This window comes from Gymnogyps californianus, chromosome 19 (assembly GCF_018139145.2).
Source record: "Gymnogyps californianus isolate 813 chromosome 19, ASM1813914v2, whole genome shotgun sequence".
NCBI classification, from domain to species: Eukaryota; Metazoa; Chordata; class Aves; order Accipitriformes; family Cathartidae; genus Gymnogyps; species Gymnogyps californianus.
In genome coordinates, this window is record NC_059489.1 from 13,608,239 (window position 1) to 13,626,860 (window position 18,622).

Sequence of the window (18,622 nt, forward strand, 5' to 3'; positions counted from 1 at the left end):
ATCTTTTTGCTCAACTGAAAACACTTCCTTTTTCACAGACATGGGGATGCTGTGATTTTTAGCTGTTAAAATCAGAAGGCACCTTTTGACTTTTTGTTCTCATGTTATATAGCAGATGTCACAACAATTTGCAACTCCTTGTTCATTATTAGGGACATGCAGAATGTCTTTAGATATCTCATCTTTCTGGGAAATTTAATATCTTTTTAATATAATATCTTTTAAATATAATATACTTCTATATTTACCTTTATAATATCTTTACATACATCAGCATCTGTATTTATCTCAAGACCCTGGAAATTACCTCAAGCGCTCTATACATGAGTTGTATTTCAAGAGTTGATATATTGTCCCTGCAGGAATCTGAGCTACAATAAGTTTCTGGTTTTCTATTTTCAAGAAAAACACCTTGGGTTTAGTCACAATGAGTTGTAGGTTTTGGTGTACTGTTATTTTTCAAGTATTTCTTTATAAACTTCACATATGAAGAAGATAAATGCTGCTACCTGCATTGTACAGTTTGAATTGTTGCAGCACTGTGTACCAAGCAATCTGTCATCTTGGATGGATCAGAAAGTCACCCAGAAATATGTCAGCATAATCCATAAGTCCTGCATCCAAGTTCTCTAAGTGCCTTAACTGATCGAGATTCCCTCCTTAATTGTCTTGTCAAATTATTTATAGTAGATATAGCCACATAGTTGGTAAGATATAAAACATTTCTAATTATATCTAGTCAAATCAAATGACAATTATGTCTTTAGGTAAGTCTGCCAAACAATGTTTTGCCAAAGAAGGTTGGCCAAAAATGCTTTGACCGAAGAAAGAGGAAGAATCCAGAGCATCTGTGTACCAGACTCTATAAAATCTCGTTGGGACTATTTTGCCCTGCTCTCACTGAAAGTTTCAAGGTAAGTGTATGGGTTCTGTAGGATTGCAGAGACTGAGCAACTTCTCTTCATCTTGCATGTCTCACCACATTCTGATTGCTTCTGATAACCAGAAGGGAGGGAGGGCTTGGTTCTGATAGGTGGAATTTTCAATCTGCTTTCCATGACATCTTTTTATTTCCAACTTAAAATTTATCTCTGGAATACTATGGAACATAAGAAGAAAATTACCAACTTGTTAATATGGTAGTGACTGACTTAGAACCTCTGATGTCATGACAGGCAACACCTTAAGTTATTAACTGTTAGTCCAATTACCTTGAGGTAATTTTAGTATATTCATTCCCCATTTTTCGTATTCATACCCATTGCAGAAAAGATTGGACTGAGCCTGATAAGACGTATACAGGGTGAAAGTAAGTAAATTCACTTTCCACAGATCGTGGGCAATGAAAGGACTTCTTGGAGACTCATCGCTAATAACTAAGGGCAACAGAAGAGAGAGATTTGCTTTAGGTTTATTTCTTCAGTATACCAACAATAAAATGGCAAAACACCCACTAGTATGATAATATTGCAAAATTATAATCAATATTAAAAATTCTGTTCATAGTTAGAAGACTAAAATTATTTAGAATGCAGTCTCATTCTCAAGTGGGATGTAAGTACTTAGGTGTTCAAACCAAAACTAGCTTTCAGAAGATGTTATTGAAAATGACATACTAGTTTAAATACTGGAAAGATTGAAACTGTAAGAGATTTCATCACTGGCACAGAAAACTATTGTCTAACGGATGGTAAATGTCTTCTTTCCCCCTCAGAGTCTTCTGCTGACGTGCTTTCAATAAAGTGCAGACATGACCTCTCCAGACTCTGAGATGGCTGCCTTTGGGGAGGCAGCTCCTTATCTCCGAAAATCGGAAAAGGAGAGAATCGAGGCCCAGAACAAGCCTTTTGATGCCAAGACATCCGTCTTTGTGGTACATCCTAAGGAATCCTTTGTGAAAGGGACAATCCAGAGCAAAGAATCAGGGAAGGTCACTGTCAAGTCTGAAGCAGGAGAAGTGAGTAAAAACCAAGGTTTAAAAACGGTATGTAATTCCCAGTCTCAGCTCTTAGCTGACATACATGCATTTCTCTATTCTTTGGCAGACTCTGACCGTGAAGGAAGATCAAATCTTCGCCATGAACCCTCCCAAATATGATAAAGTCGAGGACATGGCCATGATGACCCACCTCCACGAACCCGCTGTGCTGTACAACCTCAAAGAGCGTTATGCAGCCTGGATGATCTACGTAAGTACCAGCAGCAGTCTTCCTTTGGGTAGCTAGGAGGAACTGCTCTGCCAGGCTAAGTGGAAGCCAATGTGTTCTCTCCCTTCCTCGCAGACCTACTCGGGTCTCTTCTGTGTCACTGTCAACCCCTACAAGTGGCTGCCGGTGTACAACCCGGAGGTGGTGTTGGCCTACCGAGGCAAGAAGCGCCAGGAGGCCCCTCCACACATCTTCTCCATCTCTGACAATGCCTATCAGTTCATGTTAAATGGTGAGTTGCTTGATATCCCTTCAAATGATATTGTAGTGTGCACTTCAGGGAAAATCTTCCTTTTCTCTGCAGACAATCTTTAAACATATGGAGTAATGTTTACATCATATATGTCAGCTGAGTAAACTAGAATGCCCATCTTTAAATGACATAAGTAGCACAGAAAGCACCCTGGGAGTGTTCTAGAGGGAAGTCTAGAAATTAGGTTTTGTAACTGCGGAGTAAAAAGTCTGATGGAAAGCAGAATTAGCAATGCTACAGAAGTGTTGGTGCTCTATCTTAACAAAAAGCATGGAATCAAACATTACTAACATAATATGCATATCACAAAGTAAGAAAGAATCACTATAAATTGAAGTTCCAAATCTGAATAAGTGCACTATCAGAGCTTTTTTACTGTCTTAGAACCCCAAATGATAAGGCATAGTCAGAGGAAGGAGGGAGAGCCTAAGAGGCAGGAGATACAATGGAAAATGGAAGATTGGCAGAATGGTTAGCTAAGAAATGGCTATTACCTCTCAAGAATAAGATCTCAGACTTACAATGAATAATGCTACAGAAATTTTGGCTCAGTGCTCATTAGGGCAGAAGAAAACAAAATCAACTTCAGTAATTACTTGGGGGGGGGGGGGGGGAAGAGAACAAAAAGAGCAATAGTTCCATGATATCATATTCTGTTAAAAAGTGGAACATTGACATCTTGAATAATGCAGTCAGTTCTAGTTTTCTCACGTTAAAAAAGGAGATAGTGGACCTGGAAAAGTTCACTGAGGGACAGAACAATATTCATAGGCATGAAATAAATTCAGTATGATTAACAATTAAGTAGGTAAGGACAATTTGATGATGGAGAAGAGAAAACTGTCACTGATATGTGACAGAAATGTGTAAAATCAAGAGTCATATAGAAATCAAGGGTTGTATAGAAAGCAGAATCAGAATTCATTCTTTCCTGCTGTCTAACATTTGAATAGCTGGGAAGCATCAAAACAACTATCAATTGAAACATTTTTAAAAAAGCAAAGGGAATCACAAATTGCATACAATATACTTAAGTCCTGGATATTCTTTATCAAAGAAAATCGTATGTCCTAAAGGTCTATTTCAATGACTAAAGTAAGGAGATGGAAAGTCTACACAAACCATTACATACAATTATATTATGTCTAGCTCAAAAAATCCTTGAACTCAGGAGGGCCTATGGTCTGATCTCAGAAGGCTCTTGAGTCCCCAGAAAGTGTCAATTCATTTTAAGTTACATGTTTTGGTAACTTTAATCATGTTGACATTAAAAAATAATATCTGGTTTTGGTTCTTTCTTATATAAAGAAATAATGATCTTGATTTAAAGAGAACTATCTGAATCAGAAGCTAGTACATTTTATCTTACATCCATATCTAAATAAGACTATTTTTTTCTCAGGAGAACTTCAAAAAGTCTTGAAAGGGATTAAGTGCTGTGTTTCCAGGGCATTTTAACTGGGATTTGGCTATCTAGTGTTCCTGCACTCTTAATGAAGCTTCATTTCAGTTAGTTTCTCTCATAGATTTTGATTTCTCTGCAACTGAGGAGCACTAAGAACACTCTTTCTGTCTCTTCACAGATCGCGAGAACCAGTCAATCCTGATCACGTATGTACATTCCTACTCAGGTCCCTGCGGGGCTACCCGGTGCCAGGGGACCTCCTGCCTGACCACACGCTCTCTGCTTCTCTCTTTGGTTTGACAGCGGAGAATCCGGTGCAGGGAAGACTGTGAACACAAAGCGTGTCATCCAGTACTTTGCAACAATTGCAGCAAGTGGGGAGAAGAAGAAGGAAGAGCAGCAGGCAGGCAAAATGCAGGTAAATTAATAGATACTAGCTTGAATCAATGCTTTCCTCTGTTCCTGACATGATTTTTGGAAAGGATAACCAGCAATAATTATTGTCTTGTAGGGAACGCTTGAGGATCAAATCATCAGCGCCAATCCACTGCTGGAGGCCTTTGGAAACGCCAAGACCGTGAGGAACGACAACTCCTCACGCTTTGTAAGTTGTGGCTTTGGACAAAATCTCTCCCTCTCATTACAAGATAAGTGATGGCCCTAGCAGTAATCCATGTAAAGGAGACATCAAAAGAACCCATCCAGGCTGAAATGCTGCTGCTTCTCCTTAACAGGGCAAATTCATCAGAATCCACTTCGGGGCCACAGGCAAACTGGCTTCTGCTGACATTGAAACTTGTAAGACACTCTCCTGGCCTGATCCCATTCCTTCCTAAATTCCCACCTCCATGTGCCTTCCTGTGCCTAACTCTTTCTACCTTCCTTGCCAGATCTGCTGGAGAAGTCCAGAGTCACTTTCCAGCTGAAGGCAGAAAGAAGCTACCACATATTTTATCAGATCACCTCCAACAAGAAGCCGGAGCTAATTGGTAGGAAGGATCATTGTGTCTTTTTGAAGATGATTGCTGAGCAACAGTTCCCTCTATTACCTGGTTGGCAAAACTAAGCCTGTGCCTTGCCTCTTCCTGCTTTCAGACATGCTCCTCATTACTACCAACCCTTATGATTTCCATTTTGTGAGTCAAGGTGAGGTCACTGTTCCCAGTATTGATGACCAGGAGGAGCTCATGGCTACAGATGTAAGTACTATAAAGAAAATATTTTTAATTAGATTGTTAAGGTTGTTAGGCAATGGTTTTGCTTCATTGTTTTGACTGCAGAGTGCCATTGACATCCTGGGCTTCACTGCTGATGAAAAGACTGCCATCTACAAGCTGACAGGGGCTGTCATGCACTACGGGAACCTGAAGTTCAAGCAGAAACAACGAGAGGAGCAGGCAGAGCCCGATGGCACAGAAGGTCCTTTTAGCAACTGAGCTTTTAATAAAGAAATCAATTTGGGGAAATACTTTTTTTAGACAGGACAAAAGCTATAGCTTAATCAGGTGAAAACTAAATAATGTTTCTTTTAGTGTCCATGAAGCTGTTAACCTGATTCTCTGATCCCTGGCCTATCTTACTGAATGGTACTCCTTCAGTTAGCTTTTTGATGGGCTAGTTTCATGCATTTTTCCATTTAGCATGCAGAGGCTTTTGACAAGCTTTTTTGAAGAGGAAGCTTCCCTAGTTTCATACATAGGCTCTAGAATCAGCTCTGGCGGGTACATACTTCTATTGGCAGTGCAGACCGTGGCCTATTTAAAGATAAGAGCTTTCTTAGATCTTGACTCAGATGCCAATTTGTAATCTTCATGTCTTTTTAAAGTGAAAGTCTTTAAAAGCATTGTTTCAGTTTATAAATTTAGTTAAAATATTCAAGGAAAGGTTTCTTACTGATAACTACTTTCAAAAAAATACCAATATTGGCTTTCACAGCTTTCCTGTATTCAATATACTTGCTGTGATACTACATTGAAAGATTTGCAGTTAACAGTTTTGAACATTGGTGTCATTTCTGAGACACACACCCACTGATCAAATTCCAGTCTTTGTGCAATGATCAATTTTTAATTTGTCTCTCTTGTCTTTCAGTTGCTGACAAAGCTGCTTACCTCATGGGTCTGAACTCAGCTGACCTGCTCAAAGGCCTGTGTTATCCTCGAGTCAAAGTTGGGAATGAATTTGTGACCAAAGGTCAAACTGTGGAGCAGGTAAAATAATTGGTTACTAGGAATACATGATTATACCTCAGAATTCCTCTTCAGACAGTTAAAATTCCTTAAAATTTTTCTGTGCAGTAACTTTTGCGCATTTCCCCTTTGCTTTAGGTGCACAATGCTGTAGGTGCTCTAGCAAAGGCTGTCTATGAGAGGATGTTCTTGTGGATGGTTTTTCGTATTAACCAGCAGCTGGATACCAAGCAACCCAGACAGTACTTCATTGGTGTCCTGGACATTGCTGGCTTTGAGATCTTTGATGTAAGGAACAGGGATTTCATAACAGCTTTATGGAAAGGACAATGGGTGTTAAGAAACTTCTAAGACTTCTTTCATGAAAAGTCTTATTTTTTGTAAAAAATACAGTGATCAAGAATCTTACTATTAAAGAGATTGGCGTTTTCAACAGTTAGATCTTAACAGAAAAGAAACTAATACCACAGCATGCAAGAATATTAAGCTTAGTTAAAACAAAAGAAAAAGGAACAAATCTGTGACAAAGTTATGTGGACCAAAGATGTGGAAAATATTGAAAGAGATTAGAAAAGTTCATGCTGTTGGTGGAAATTATTGAAAGAGATTAGGAAGTGCTCATGCTGTTGGTGAAAGAACCCCAAAAGGTTCCATACCAGTAAATGGAAATATCTAGAGCCACTCTCTTAAGAACAGAAAAATATTTGAATAGCAAATTGAGGCAGTCTTCATGATTGGGGTGTTGGGAGAGGCAGAGTCTAATAATAAAAGATTTCTGATAGGAGAAAGTGTGCTGAAGCTATTTACTAAATTTGCTTTACATTTAAGGGATTCCAAAGGGATAAGGGATAATTGTCATAATTGAAGTATCCATATTATATGGAATGATAATAAATGAAAAAAAAAAAATCTCTACATTACAATGAATTAGAAGTCTTTTCTCTCTTCAGAATGCATACAGTCCCACTGAAGGATTTCTGGGAGAAGAGATAGGGAAGGGGCCTTGTATTTGTCTGAAGAGACACATGAAGGATCAGAACTACACAGGGAAAGGCCTTGTGGTGATGGCTGAACCTTGAAAACATTGCATCTTTTTTTACATGTGGCAGTTCAACAGCTTTGAGCAGCTGTGCATCAACTTCACCAATGAGAAGCTGCAACAGTTCTTCAACCACCACATGTTCGTACTGGAGCAGGAGGAGTACAAGAAGGAAGGAATTGAATGGACATTCATTGACTTTGGGATGGACCTGGCTGCCTGCATTGAGCTCATTGAGAAGGTATCCTTCCTATTCCCGTGCATTAATGTTGGAATTCTCTAGTTATTGAGGGATACAAAAAGAATTTCTTTCAGTCTGGATTAAAATGATAAATTTCAATTATTAAAGTGCTCTGTATTTCTGTAATTTGTAATGTTGCCAGCAATGGTTAAAAGTAGTTCCACAAGTAAAGGTGAAACACTAAGGATGAAAAATGATGAACCTCAGTTGATTTTCTGTGACATATTGTCCAGAAAAGAATAGAAGCAACCTTATCTTCTATTTGTTACACAGCTTTCTGTCCTAGCACTGGCCTTTTTCCAACCAAGGAATCTGTTTCTCCCTCTTGTCTGTTGCAATGTCTTCCAGCCCATGGGCATCTTCTCCATCCTGGAAGAGGAGTGCATGTTCCCCAAGGCAACTGACACCTCTTTCAAGAACAAGCTCTATGACCAGCATCTGGGCAAGTCCAGCAACTTCCAGAAGCCCAAGCCTGCCAAAGGCAAGGCTGAGGCCCACTTCTCCCTGATACACTATGCTGGTACAGTGGACTACAACATCACTGGCTGGCTGGAGAAGAACAAAGACCCCCTGAATGAAACTGTCATTGGGTTGTACCAGAAATCATCTGTGAAGACACTGGCCTTACTCTTTGCCAACTATGGTGGAGCAGATGCAGGTCAGCTCTGTGAAAACTGTGTTTTCAACGCGGGACAATGTTGACAGGAAATCAAACAGAAGAACCTAAAAGTTTAAAAATTGTTTTCTGTTCTGTAGTTCAATGTTCAACATCCATACTTTAATTGTTTTCCCCTTCTTTCATTTACAGAGGGTGGTGGCAAAAAGGGTGGCAAGAAGAAGGGTTCTTCTTTCCAGACTGTCTCAGCTCTTTTCCGGGTATGTACTGGTTTCCTCACTTTGTCTCTTTTTACTCGAAGAAAGGGAATTTAAAATGTGAAAAATGATGTTATAACTCTTGAAGTCCTATAGCAAGAGGATGAAGAAGATTATGTACTATAGGTAAATTTTCTTTCCATTTAAATGATGGACTAGTTTCTTGTCTTTTTCAATATGGAATGATATCCTCTCATTAATATATCAAAATGAAAACTCTTTCATGTGGTTGAGGATATGGTCATTCAGATCTTTTTTCCTACACGTCTGTTTTGTAAGCCAAACAGGACATTGAAATAAGTCGATTTCTTTCAGCTGTTGCACAGAGTTCAGAATGTTTTACCAAACAGAGATTTTGGACTTCTGAATATTTTCAGTACTGATACCATGCACAATTCATAAGTAATGGAGAAGTTCTGGAAAACAGAGAGGCTGGCTTTAAGATTATCACATATAAAAGCCTAACCAGTATATTGATTCAGGAGGGCAGGCACAGGGAATTGTTCATGACTTCCAAAGCCATGAGTCTCAGGCTAACAAATGAGTTATAACCCAGTTTTTGTAAATAATAACTTATGATGACACAGTAACCAAATTATAATGCCTTTTAACAGTAATATTCAACAGCAAAAAATGGATGAAGGCATAAGCTTTTGTACATTAATATGGAAATTTTGTTCTAACTGGTCCCTTTAGGAGAACTTGAACAAGCTGATGACAAATCTACGCAGCACTCACCCCCATTTTGTACGATGCATCATCCCAAATGAAACAAAAACACCTGGTAAGGGGATCCAATAGGAGGAAAACTCAAGCCACAGAAGCTCTTCTGAGTATCAAACAATGGGGTAGTCACTGATGGTGGTGTTTGTTAGGTGCCATGGAGCATGAGCTGGTGCTGCATCAGCTGCGATGCAATGGTGTGCTGGAAGGGATCAGAATTTGCCGGAAAGGATTCCCCAGCAGAGTCCTGTACGCTGACTTCAAACAAAGGTAAGTACTCCACCTTTCTCCCTATTCTTTTCCTCTTCCAGACCTTCTATGTCCTAAATTACGTAAGTATCATATTTACTACATAGTTTAGTGTATACACTCTGTAATCAAATCATGTTACAGTAGCCTACTTCTGGAAAATGATGAGGTAACATAAAAGTTTCCTTCACACATCCACTTCACATTTGAACAACAATACTTGTTTCTACCCAATGTCCTAAAAATGCCTGTGAACTGTCTTTAAAGAGGTCTGTCCCTATCAAGGATGTAGTCAGCTGTTGCTGAAAATGACCAGCTGAGAGCTGTTGCCGAATACAGAGTATCCTAACACATATATTCTAACAAGGAACTAAGCAGTAATACAAAAATGTTTCACTGCCAGTTCATGATGATATAGCATGGCTGATGATCAGGATTCCCTTGGACTCTGAGTTAACAGTATGAAATCTTCACTTACGCTGTCTTGAAAAAATGGACTGTTTCTAATACATAACATTACTCAGTCAGTCAGCTGTTGCTGAGAATGCCGTGGGGTTCATTTGCAGTGGTGGTTTCAGTAATGTGGATTTCTTCATGTTCTTCTTTCTCCTACAGATACAGAGTGCTTAATGCAAGTGCTATTCCAGAAGGTCAGTTCATTGATAGCAAGAAGGCTTCAGAGAAGCTTCTTGGGTCCATTGATGTGGACCACACCCAGTACAGATTTGGTCACACCAAGGTAGAAACAAGACCTGTGTTCAAACACTCTGTGCCTCTGTTATGCGCTACCTGAGACTGATGTGCTACAATGTTCCCTTTCTTAAGGTGTTCTTCAAAGCTGGGCTGATAGGTCTGCTGGAGGAGATGAGAGACGAGAAACTAGCAGAGATTATGACCAGGACACAAGCCAGGTGCAGAGGCTTCCTGATGAGAGTGGAGTATCGGAGAATGGTGGAGAGGAGGTACACATTTCTCACCCAAGTATCATGTTCTCATGGTACTTGGCTAGTTGAGTCTACATTCACCACCCACAGAACATGCAACAGCCATGTGAATTTTATTTCAGGGACTCCATCTTCTGTATCCAATACAATGTTCGTGCATTCATGAATGTCAAGCACTGGCCTTGGATGAAGCTGTTCTTCAAGATCAAGCCCTTGCTGAAGAGTGCAGAATCTGAGAAGGAGATGGCCAACATGAAACAAGAGTTTGAGAAAACCAAGGAAGAGCTTGCAAAGTCTGAGGCAAAGAGGAAGGAGCTGGAGGAGAAAATGGTGACCTTACTGCAGGAGAAAAATGACCTGCAGCTCCAAGTGCAGGCGGTGAGGATCACCATTCATTTGTCCCTGGGAAAAGAACGATATACAGCCAGAATGCTGCTTATTCTAAGCAGAGACTCACAGGAAGCTAACTAACATGCAGTAGAAAACAGTCTAAATCACACACTCTAAGGCACTCTGACGTTGAGTAAACAGGCGCTGGCAGAGGCATGGTGAGTCTCATGGCAGCCCCGCATGAGACCGGCATTCCTGCTGTCCGAGGAAAGAACCATGTAACACTAGCCAACATGTAAGCCACAGCAGAGAGCTCTGAACTGGAAGGGAAGTATCTCCATCTACTCAGCTTTCAAAGGAGTGCACCTGTCTAACAGAGTAAAGGCAAAGCTGAGAAGGACCCACTTTTCCTGCTTACAGCTACACCAGCGGCCTTGATTACTTTCAGAAACACAGATACTTCCCATTCAAACTCAATTAGGAAAAGGCAGTTTCTTCACACCAAACAAAACACCACTTGCTCCACTAAATTATTCTCACAAAGCCTTTACTCTGCAAATATTATGAGGTTCATGATGAGTCAATTAAAAAGAAAAAGCTATTGAATACTTTCTTCCGTCAGCTGCCCTCTCTGTGAGGCATTTTTAAGAGACACAAAAAATTTGGATTCGATATTGATACCAGATGAACAGGTTTCCCAGTAGACACCTGGCAAGATCCTCCAGTTGCTGGAGTGGAAGGCCAGGTTCAGCCCCCATTTTAACACGTGCCTCCTCAGTGACACAAACGACAGAGCAGAGATACTTCAAAACATTACAACCCACAAAAATCTGTGTCTCCCCACCAGGAAGCAGATAGCTTGGCTGATGCTGAGGAAAGATGTGACCAGCTCATCAAAACCAAAATCCAGCTGGAAGCCAAAATTAAGGAGGTGACTGAAAGGGCTGAGGATGAGGAGGAAATTAATGCTGAGCTGACAGCCAAGAAGAGGAAACTGGAGGATGAATGTTCAGAGCTGAAGAAAGATATTGATGACCTCGAGTTGACGTTGGCCAAAGTGGAGAAGGAAAAGCATGCCACTGAAAACAAGGTACACACACAGGGAGTCACATAAAGGGTGAAGGGATAGATGCCTCCCACATCAGCCTGGTATCCTCAGAACAAAGCTAGGTTTCGAAACATACCAGGAGCACCACAGCGAGGCAGCTAGGCATCCCAAATGAAGAACAAGCTCCCGGCTAAGCACTGCAAAGTGCAAAGGTCACTAGCAGTCAGGTCTTCTACACAGACTTTTGGCACTTTCTTACAATCAACAGGTGAAAAACCTCACAGAGGAGATGGCAGCCCTGGACGAGACCATCGCCAAGCTGACAAAAGAGAAGAAAGCCCTCCAAGAGGCCCATCAGCAGACACTGGACGACCTGCAGGCAGAAGAGGACAAAGTCAATACGCTGACCAAAGCTAAGACCAAGCTGGAGCAGCAAGTGGACGATGTAAGCACACCGGCAGACAGCAAGAACAGGACAGGTATGGAGTTCAACCTGGCTGGCAGAGCCCTGATGGTCTTGTTCTGTTTAGCTGGAAGGGTCCCTGGAGCAAGAGAAGAAGCTGCGCATGGACCTTGAGAGAGCTAAGAGGAAACTCGAAGGAGACCTGAAGCTGGCCCATGACAGCATAATGGATTTGGAAAATGATAAGCAGCAGCTGGATGAGAAACTGAAGAAGTAAGTGTGGCTGTGGGGCTACAGTGTGAGTGCTGGGCTGGTGCACTTGCCTTTTCTCTTTGAGCTCTAACACGGTTTGCTCTGCCCAAAGGAAAGACTTTGAAATCAACCAGATCCAGAGCAAAATCGAGGATGAGCAACTCTGGGCATGCAGTTACAGAAGAAGATCAAGGAGCTGCAGGTAAGTCTCTGTTCCTTCCCCTCTCTCACCCAGACACAGGTCAGGTAGGAGGAGGGCATGGGTGTGAAGGGTGCCTAATGTTCCCCAGGCTCGTATTGAAGAACTGGAGGAGGAAATTGAGGCAGAGCGAACCTCTCGGGCAAAAGCAGAGAAGCATCGGGCTGACCTCTCGAGGGAGCTAGAGGAGATCAGCGAGCGCCTGGAAGAAGCAGGCGGGGCTACTGCAGCTCAGCTCGAGGTGAACAAGAAGCGTGAGGCAGAATTTCAGAAGATGCGCCGTGACCTCGAAGAGGCCACGCTGCAGCATGAAGCCATGGCTGCTGCCCTGCGGAAGAAGCATGCGGACAGCACAGCTGAGCTTGGGGAGCAGATCGACAACCTGCAACGAGTGAAGCAGAAGCTGGAGAAGGAGAAGAGTGAGCTGAAGATGGAGGTTGATGACTTGGCCAGTAACATGGAGTCGGTCTCCAAAGCCAAGGTATAGAATTGCAGTAGAACATGCTCCCAGGGCCAAGGTATGGCACATAGGCTGCATCTACCAGCCGCATTCTCATAAAAAAATCCCTGCTGTGAGGATAAGTAAGAGTCCAGGTGTTCATTTCCTTTCCTTCCTTGTATTTGCTATCTAGGCAAATCTGGAGAAGATGTGCCGCACACTGGAAGATCAGCTGAGTGAGATTAAAACTAAGGAGGAGCAGAATCAGCGCATGATCAATGACCTCAATACTCAAAGAGCTCGTCTGCAGACAGAGTCAGGTGAGACATCCTCATTCCTGAGGTGCAATGGGAGGACTTGCACGCCGTGAGGATACCACAGGGTGCAATATGGTAGCTTGTATCTCAGAGCTACTGATCACAGGGGTTTACAGGAACAAATATTATTAATAGTCTAGTTACTTTTTTTCACTTTACCCTTCCCAGGTGAATATTCACGCCAGGTGGAGGAAAAAGATGCTCTGATTTCTCAGCTGTCTAGGGGCAAGCAAGGATTTACCCAACAGATTGAGGAACTCAAGAGACATCTAGAGGAAGAAACAAAGGTGAGGATGTTTAGTATAAAATGACTTTTTCTGGGGACAAAACTGTTCTTTCAACAAGCGACATCACCTCTAAATGAATCTGGAAAACCTGATCTACAATATTTTTACCTGATCTACAAATTATATTTTAAAACCAAAAGTGGTTCAACATTCTTTCCCCAAACGCACGTAGTACTGGAGGGAACACCAGTAATGCACTACCCCCACTCATAAGCTAGGCAGGAAAAGAAGTGTAATGATGTTGATGCGGGAGGAAGACATCCACAAGGCTTTCATGAGGTTCTGACGATACTCTCTAAGACAGGATTCAGACACATGTGTTGAAACATTTACAGAGACAGCAGATTACCGTCCCCAGAGCACCTGTCACTAACACATCCTGATCCTCCAGAACACATTGATGAAGGCTTCATCAGCTCCCAGCTTTGCATTTGCCTCATTAGAGTTTCATTCTAATGTCACTGTCAATTTCACTGTCAAGAGGCACCTCAAGACAAGTGTTCAGGTTACCAATCCCAATGTCGCCACAGGCCAAGAATGCCCTGGCCCACGCCTTGCAGTCTGCTCGCCACGACTGTGACTTGCTCCGGGAACAATATGAGGAGGAGCAGGAAGCCAAGGGGAGCTGCAGCGTGCCCTGTCCAAGGCCAACAGCGAAGTGGCCCAGTGGAGAACCAAATACGAGACGGACGCTATTCAGCGCACAGAGGAGCTGGAGGAGGCCAAGTACGTGGGAAGCGGGATGTCGAATGACTGGAGAGGACTGAGACTGTCAAGGGAAACTGGAGTCTCTGAGAGTGGGTTGGGACAGGGGTGGGACAAAGGTAGGGATATACTGTCTTTGTGGTAGAGGGGAGAGAGACAAAAAGTGTGCTGTGGAGAAAGTGTCGATTGGAAGGACAAACGTAGCCCTTAGGCTAGAAAGGCTAAGACAGGCTGAATACTCAGTAGGTGCTAGGACACAGAAGTGATAGACCTTTGGGCTGCATGCAATCTTGGAACAGAAAAAACACTGTGAAAAGCGCTAGGCTCAAAGCCCCCAAAGCAGCCAACTTCCCTCTCGTGAACAGCACAAAATTGACTCCCCTCTAAGCTCTAACCTGGAGCTGTGCTTATCTCCTCCCAGGAAGAAGCTGGCACAGCGCCTGCAGGATGCAGAGGAACACGTCGAATCTGTGAATGCCAAATGTGCTTCCCTGGAAAAGACAAAGCAGAGGCTGCAGAATGAAGTGGAGGACTTGATGATTGATGTGGAGCGATCAAATGCTGCCTGCGCAGCTCTGGATAAGAAGCAGAAGAACTTTGACAAGGTCTTTTGGGCTCCAGGCCTGGGGCTCCTGGGCAGAGCATCCCCTCCTGATTGCCACATCCATACTCACGCCCCATTTCCCTTCAGATCCTGGCAGAATGGAAGCAGAAGTATGAGGAAACGCAGGCTGAGCTGGAAGCCTCCCAGAAGGAGTCTCGCTCTCTCAGCACGGAGCTGTTCAAGATGAAGAATGCCTATGAGGAGTCCTTGGACCACCTGGAAACGCTGAAGCGTGAGAACAAGAACTTGCAGCGTAAGTCCCTGGCCCTCTGCTCCTGGCTGGGCTTTCTCCCTATCCACCACTACCCACCGCTCCACATGGGTCTGTGCCTGCAGGTCGGCAAAGATGCCCGTCACCGTGGTGGGGCAGGGCCCTTCCCATTCGGCTCTGTGCCTGACCATGCTGTTGGTCTTTGTTCCCACAGAGGAGATTGCCGACCTCACGGAGCAGATTGCCGAGGGAGGAAAGGCGATTCATGAGCTGGAGAAAGTCAAGAAGCAGATTGAGCAGGAGAAGTCTGAAATCCAAGCCTCACTGGAGGAAGCTGAGGTACACAGCATTATTTATTGCTCTCTTACACGTCTTGGTTGTCTATCTCATAAGCGCCGTGAAGTTATTCCCAGACACAAGAGGAAAAGAGCGATTGTATAAAAGTGTAGAGATATTATGTAAACATGGCACTCCTTTTTACGCAGAGCTTCAGGTTCAACATTTGTCACATAAAAAGTATTCTAATTTATTCTTTTCCAGGCCTCCCTAGAACACGAAGAGGGGAAGATCCTGCGCCTCCAGCTTGAGCTCAACCAGGTGAAGTCTGAGATTGACAGGAAGATAGCAGAGAAAGATGAGGAGATCGACCAGCTGAAGAGAAACCACCTCAGAATTGTGGAGTCCATGCAGAGCAGCCTGGACGCTGAGATCAGGAGCAGGAATGAAGCCTTGCGGCTGAAGAAGAAGATGGAGGGAGACCTGAATGAAATGGAGATCCAGCTGAGCCATGCCAACCGCGTGGCTGCGGAGGCACAGAAGAACCTGAGAAACACACAGGCAGTGCTCAAGGTCCGTTCAGCAAAGCTACAGAAAGAGAAAAGGCTTCCGTGACATTTTTGGCACCCAAGCGCACACTGCCGCCTTGCAACTTCTCTTGCCTCTTTTACAGGATACCCAGATACACTTGGACGATGCTCTCAGGACACAGGAGGACCTGAAGGAGCAGGTGGCCATGGTGGAGCGCAGAGCAAACCTGTTGCAGGCTGAAGTTGAGGAGCTGCGGGCAGCCCTGGAGCAGACGGAGCGGTCGAGGAAAGTGGCTGAGCAGGAGCTTCTGGATGCCACTGAACGTGTGCAGCTCCTCCATACCCAGGTCAGGCACTCTGCTGGAAATTAATCCCATCAACAAGGGACAACACAGAATGAGATTGCTATGCATCTTGTAAGTGACTACTATGTAACCACTTGAAGAGCTATGCCGTAATATGGCCAATCTAGCCAGCCACCCATGTCTGGTTTGCTGCTATGGCTCTAAAGAGGACTCCTGCATTAAAGACTGTCATAAACAATACTCGCACTTTGAGCTCTTGATGTGGAGGCATGAGGTCTCAAAGTACAAATCATGTCTTTCCTGTTGCACAGAACACCAGCTTGATCAACACCAAGAAGAAGCTGGAAACAGACATCATGCAAATTCAGGGTGAAATGGAGGAGATGATCCAGGAAGCCCGCAATGCTGAAGAGAAGGCCAAGAAGGCCATCACAGATGTGAGTCGGGGGCTCCTTTCAGTGCTCATGGTGGATGTGTGCTCCCCCAAAATGCCTCCAGCCCCAAATGGCTTTGTCCCTTTGCTCCCATCAGGCAGCCATGATGGCAGAAGAGCTGAAGAAGGAGCAGGACACCAGCGCCCACCTGGAGAGGATGAAGAAGAACCTGGACCAGACGGTGAAGGACCTGCAGCACCGTCTGGATGAGGCCGAGCAGTTGGCACTGAAGGGAGGCAAGAAGCAAATCCAGAAGCTGGAGGCCAGAGTGCGTAGGGCTGGTATTTGTGCGTGAGTGAACATGTCCCTTGGAGAGATACCAGGCAAGCTCCAAAGATGGGCTTCTCATTGCAGGTGCGGGAGCTGGAAGGGGAGGTTGATGCTGAGCAGAAGCGCAGCGCTGAAGCCGTGAAGGGCGTGCGCAAGTACGAGAGGAGGGTGAAGGAGCTGACCTACCAGGTAAGGCAGGAGGCCTCCTTGGGCTGGCAGAGTTTTCTCACAGCAAGTCAGATTTTGCAGACACCATTCCCTAGAGGAACTGTTATCCTCACATGATGCTGAACCAATAATTCACTCTCTTTCCTGTTTGCCGACTGCTTTAGTCTGAGGAAGACCGGAAGAATATTCTCAGGCTGCAGGATCTGGTGGACAAGCTGCAAATGAAGGTGAAATCCTACAAGAGACAAGCTGAGGAGGCTGTAAGTACTGCTCGAAGAATGGGCAAGAGCCACCTTCCATCGGGGCAGCACGCTCATTGAGATGAGTATGAATGCCAGGAAAGGGGCATGGAAGAAACTCCCAAGACACAACAGCCCTGGCCATGCCATTTTACTATCGTGTCATGAGGCCTTGCTGAGTTCTGGGCACCCTGCAGTCAGCGATGAACGGAGGGAAGTTCTGCAGCCTGTTTTATACAGCAGGTCAGACTAAACAAACCCAGGGGCCACATCCACTGACTGAGAAGTTCATGAATCTCTGCTAGTAATCAACAGCAGAAGGCTTCAGGGTCCTTCTCAACCTAGTAAGTCACACTGATAGTTGGGCAGCAAGTAGTGGGAGAATAAGTACACAAATGACAAATCCAAGAGACAAAATTGCTCCTCAAGAGTGACACAGTACTGGTGAGGCTTGTCACAGTGGCGTCCTGAATAAGGGAGGATGAGGAGGTCTGTGTGAGGCTTACGTGTAAGCAGTGGTGGGTGGGGGATGGAAGTTGGTGCCTTCCCCAAGGGAAGAGCCGCAGCCCTGCAAGGCCGAGGTGCAGGAGGAGTGAAACCTCTGCCCTGGGCTCCTCACCACCGACTCCCTCTCCCCGCACAGGAGGAGCTGTCCAATGTCAACCTCTCCAAGTTCCGCAAGATCCAGCACGAGCTGGAGGAAGCCGAGGAGCGGGCTGACATTGCAGAGTCGCAGGTCAACAAGCTCCGAGTGAAGAGCCGGGAGTTTCACAGCAAGAAGATAGGAGAGGAAGAGTGAGGATGTCATGAGGCAGCAAAGTGACCTGAGGGCTGCACAAAATGTGAACCTCTAGGTCACTTTCTTCTGTAATTAGTCTTTGTAATCATGTCTAGAGAATAAAGAACATAGATTCCTTTGCATACACAACATGAGTAGCTTCTCACTCTGTTTTGATGTTTTTGTCTCCCTAGTTAGCTCTGGGACCCCATCAAACTTTTGCTATTGCTGAAGTTTTAGCTTGTGTCCATTAGCTGTGTGATGTGTAGCACATGCTTTTATTTCACAATCAGTTAAAAGTATAAGTAATAATGTATTTTTCTTGCTAGGGGAAAGGGCGTAGTAGACAATCAATTTACAACAGACACAGCACTGTTTAGGTGCTTCACTGATACCCCATAATTATGCAATTTTTCTCCCCCCAATCTGGCTACTATTCCCTTCACCTACACCTCTTGACTCCAGAATTTTATATTGCTGCTGGCCAGTTTATAGGGCCACATCATGACAAAGGTTTTTTTGAGGGGGGGAAGAGAATGAAGAGTATTGCAAATACCTTTTCCTTCATTCAGACCCTGATCTGAACAGCAGAGGCACACTGGGCATGTACAGCCATGAATTCTCATGTGCTCTGTCAGCCATCTCAGCTGGGTTATTCTTATGCATTATGTGTTGCCTCTGGGTGAAAGACACATGGACAATGT

General features: G+C 43.9%; 1 pseudogene; it reads left to right on the top strand.

The window, feature by feature from the left end:
• The first annotated feature begins 1,750 nt into the window (after positions 1-1,750).
• LOC127023883 (myosin heavy chain, skeletal muscle, adult-like) lies at positions 1,751-17,963 on the top strand (annotated as a pseudogene).
• The last annotated feature ends 659 nt before the right edge of the window (positions 17,964-18,622 follow it).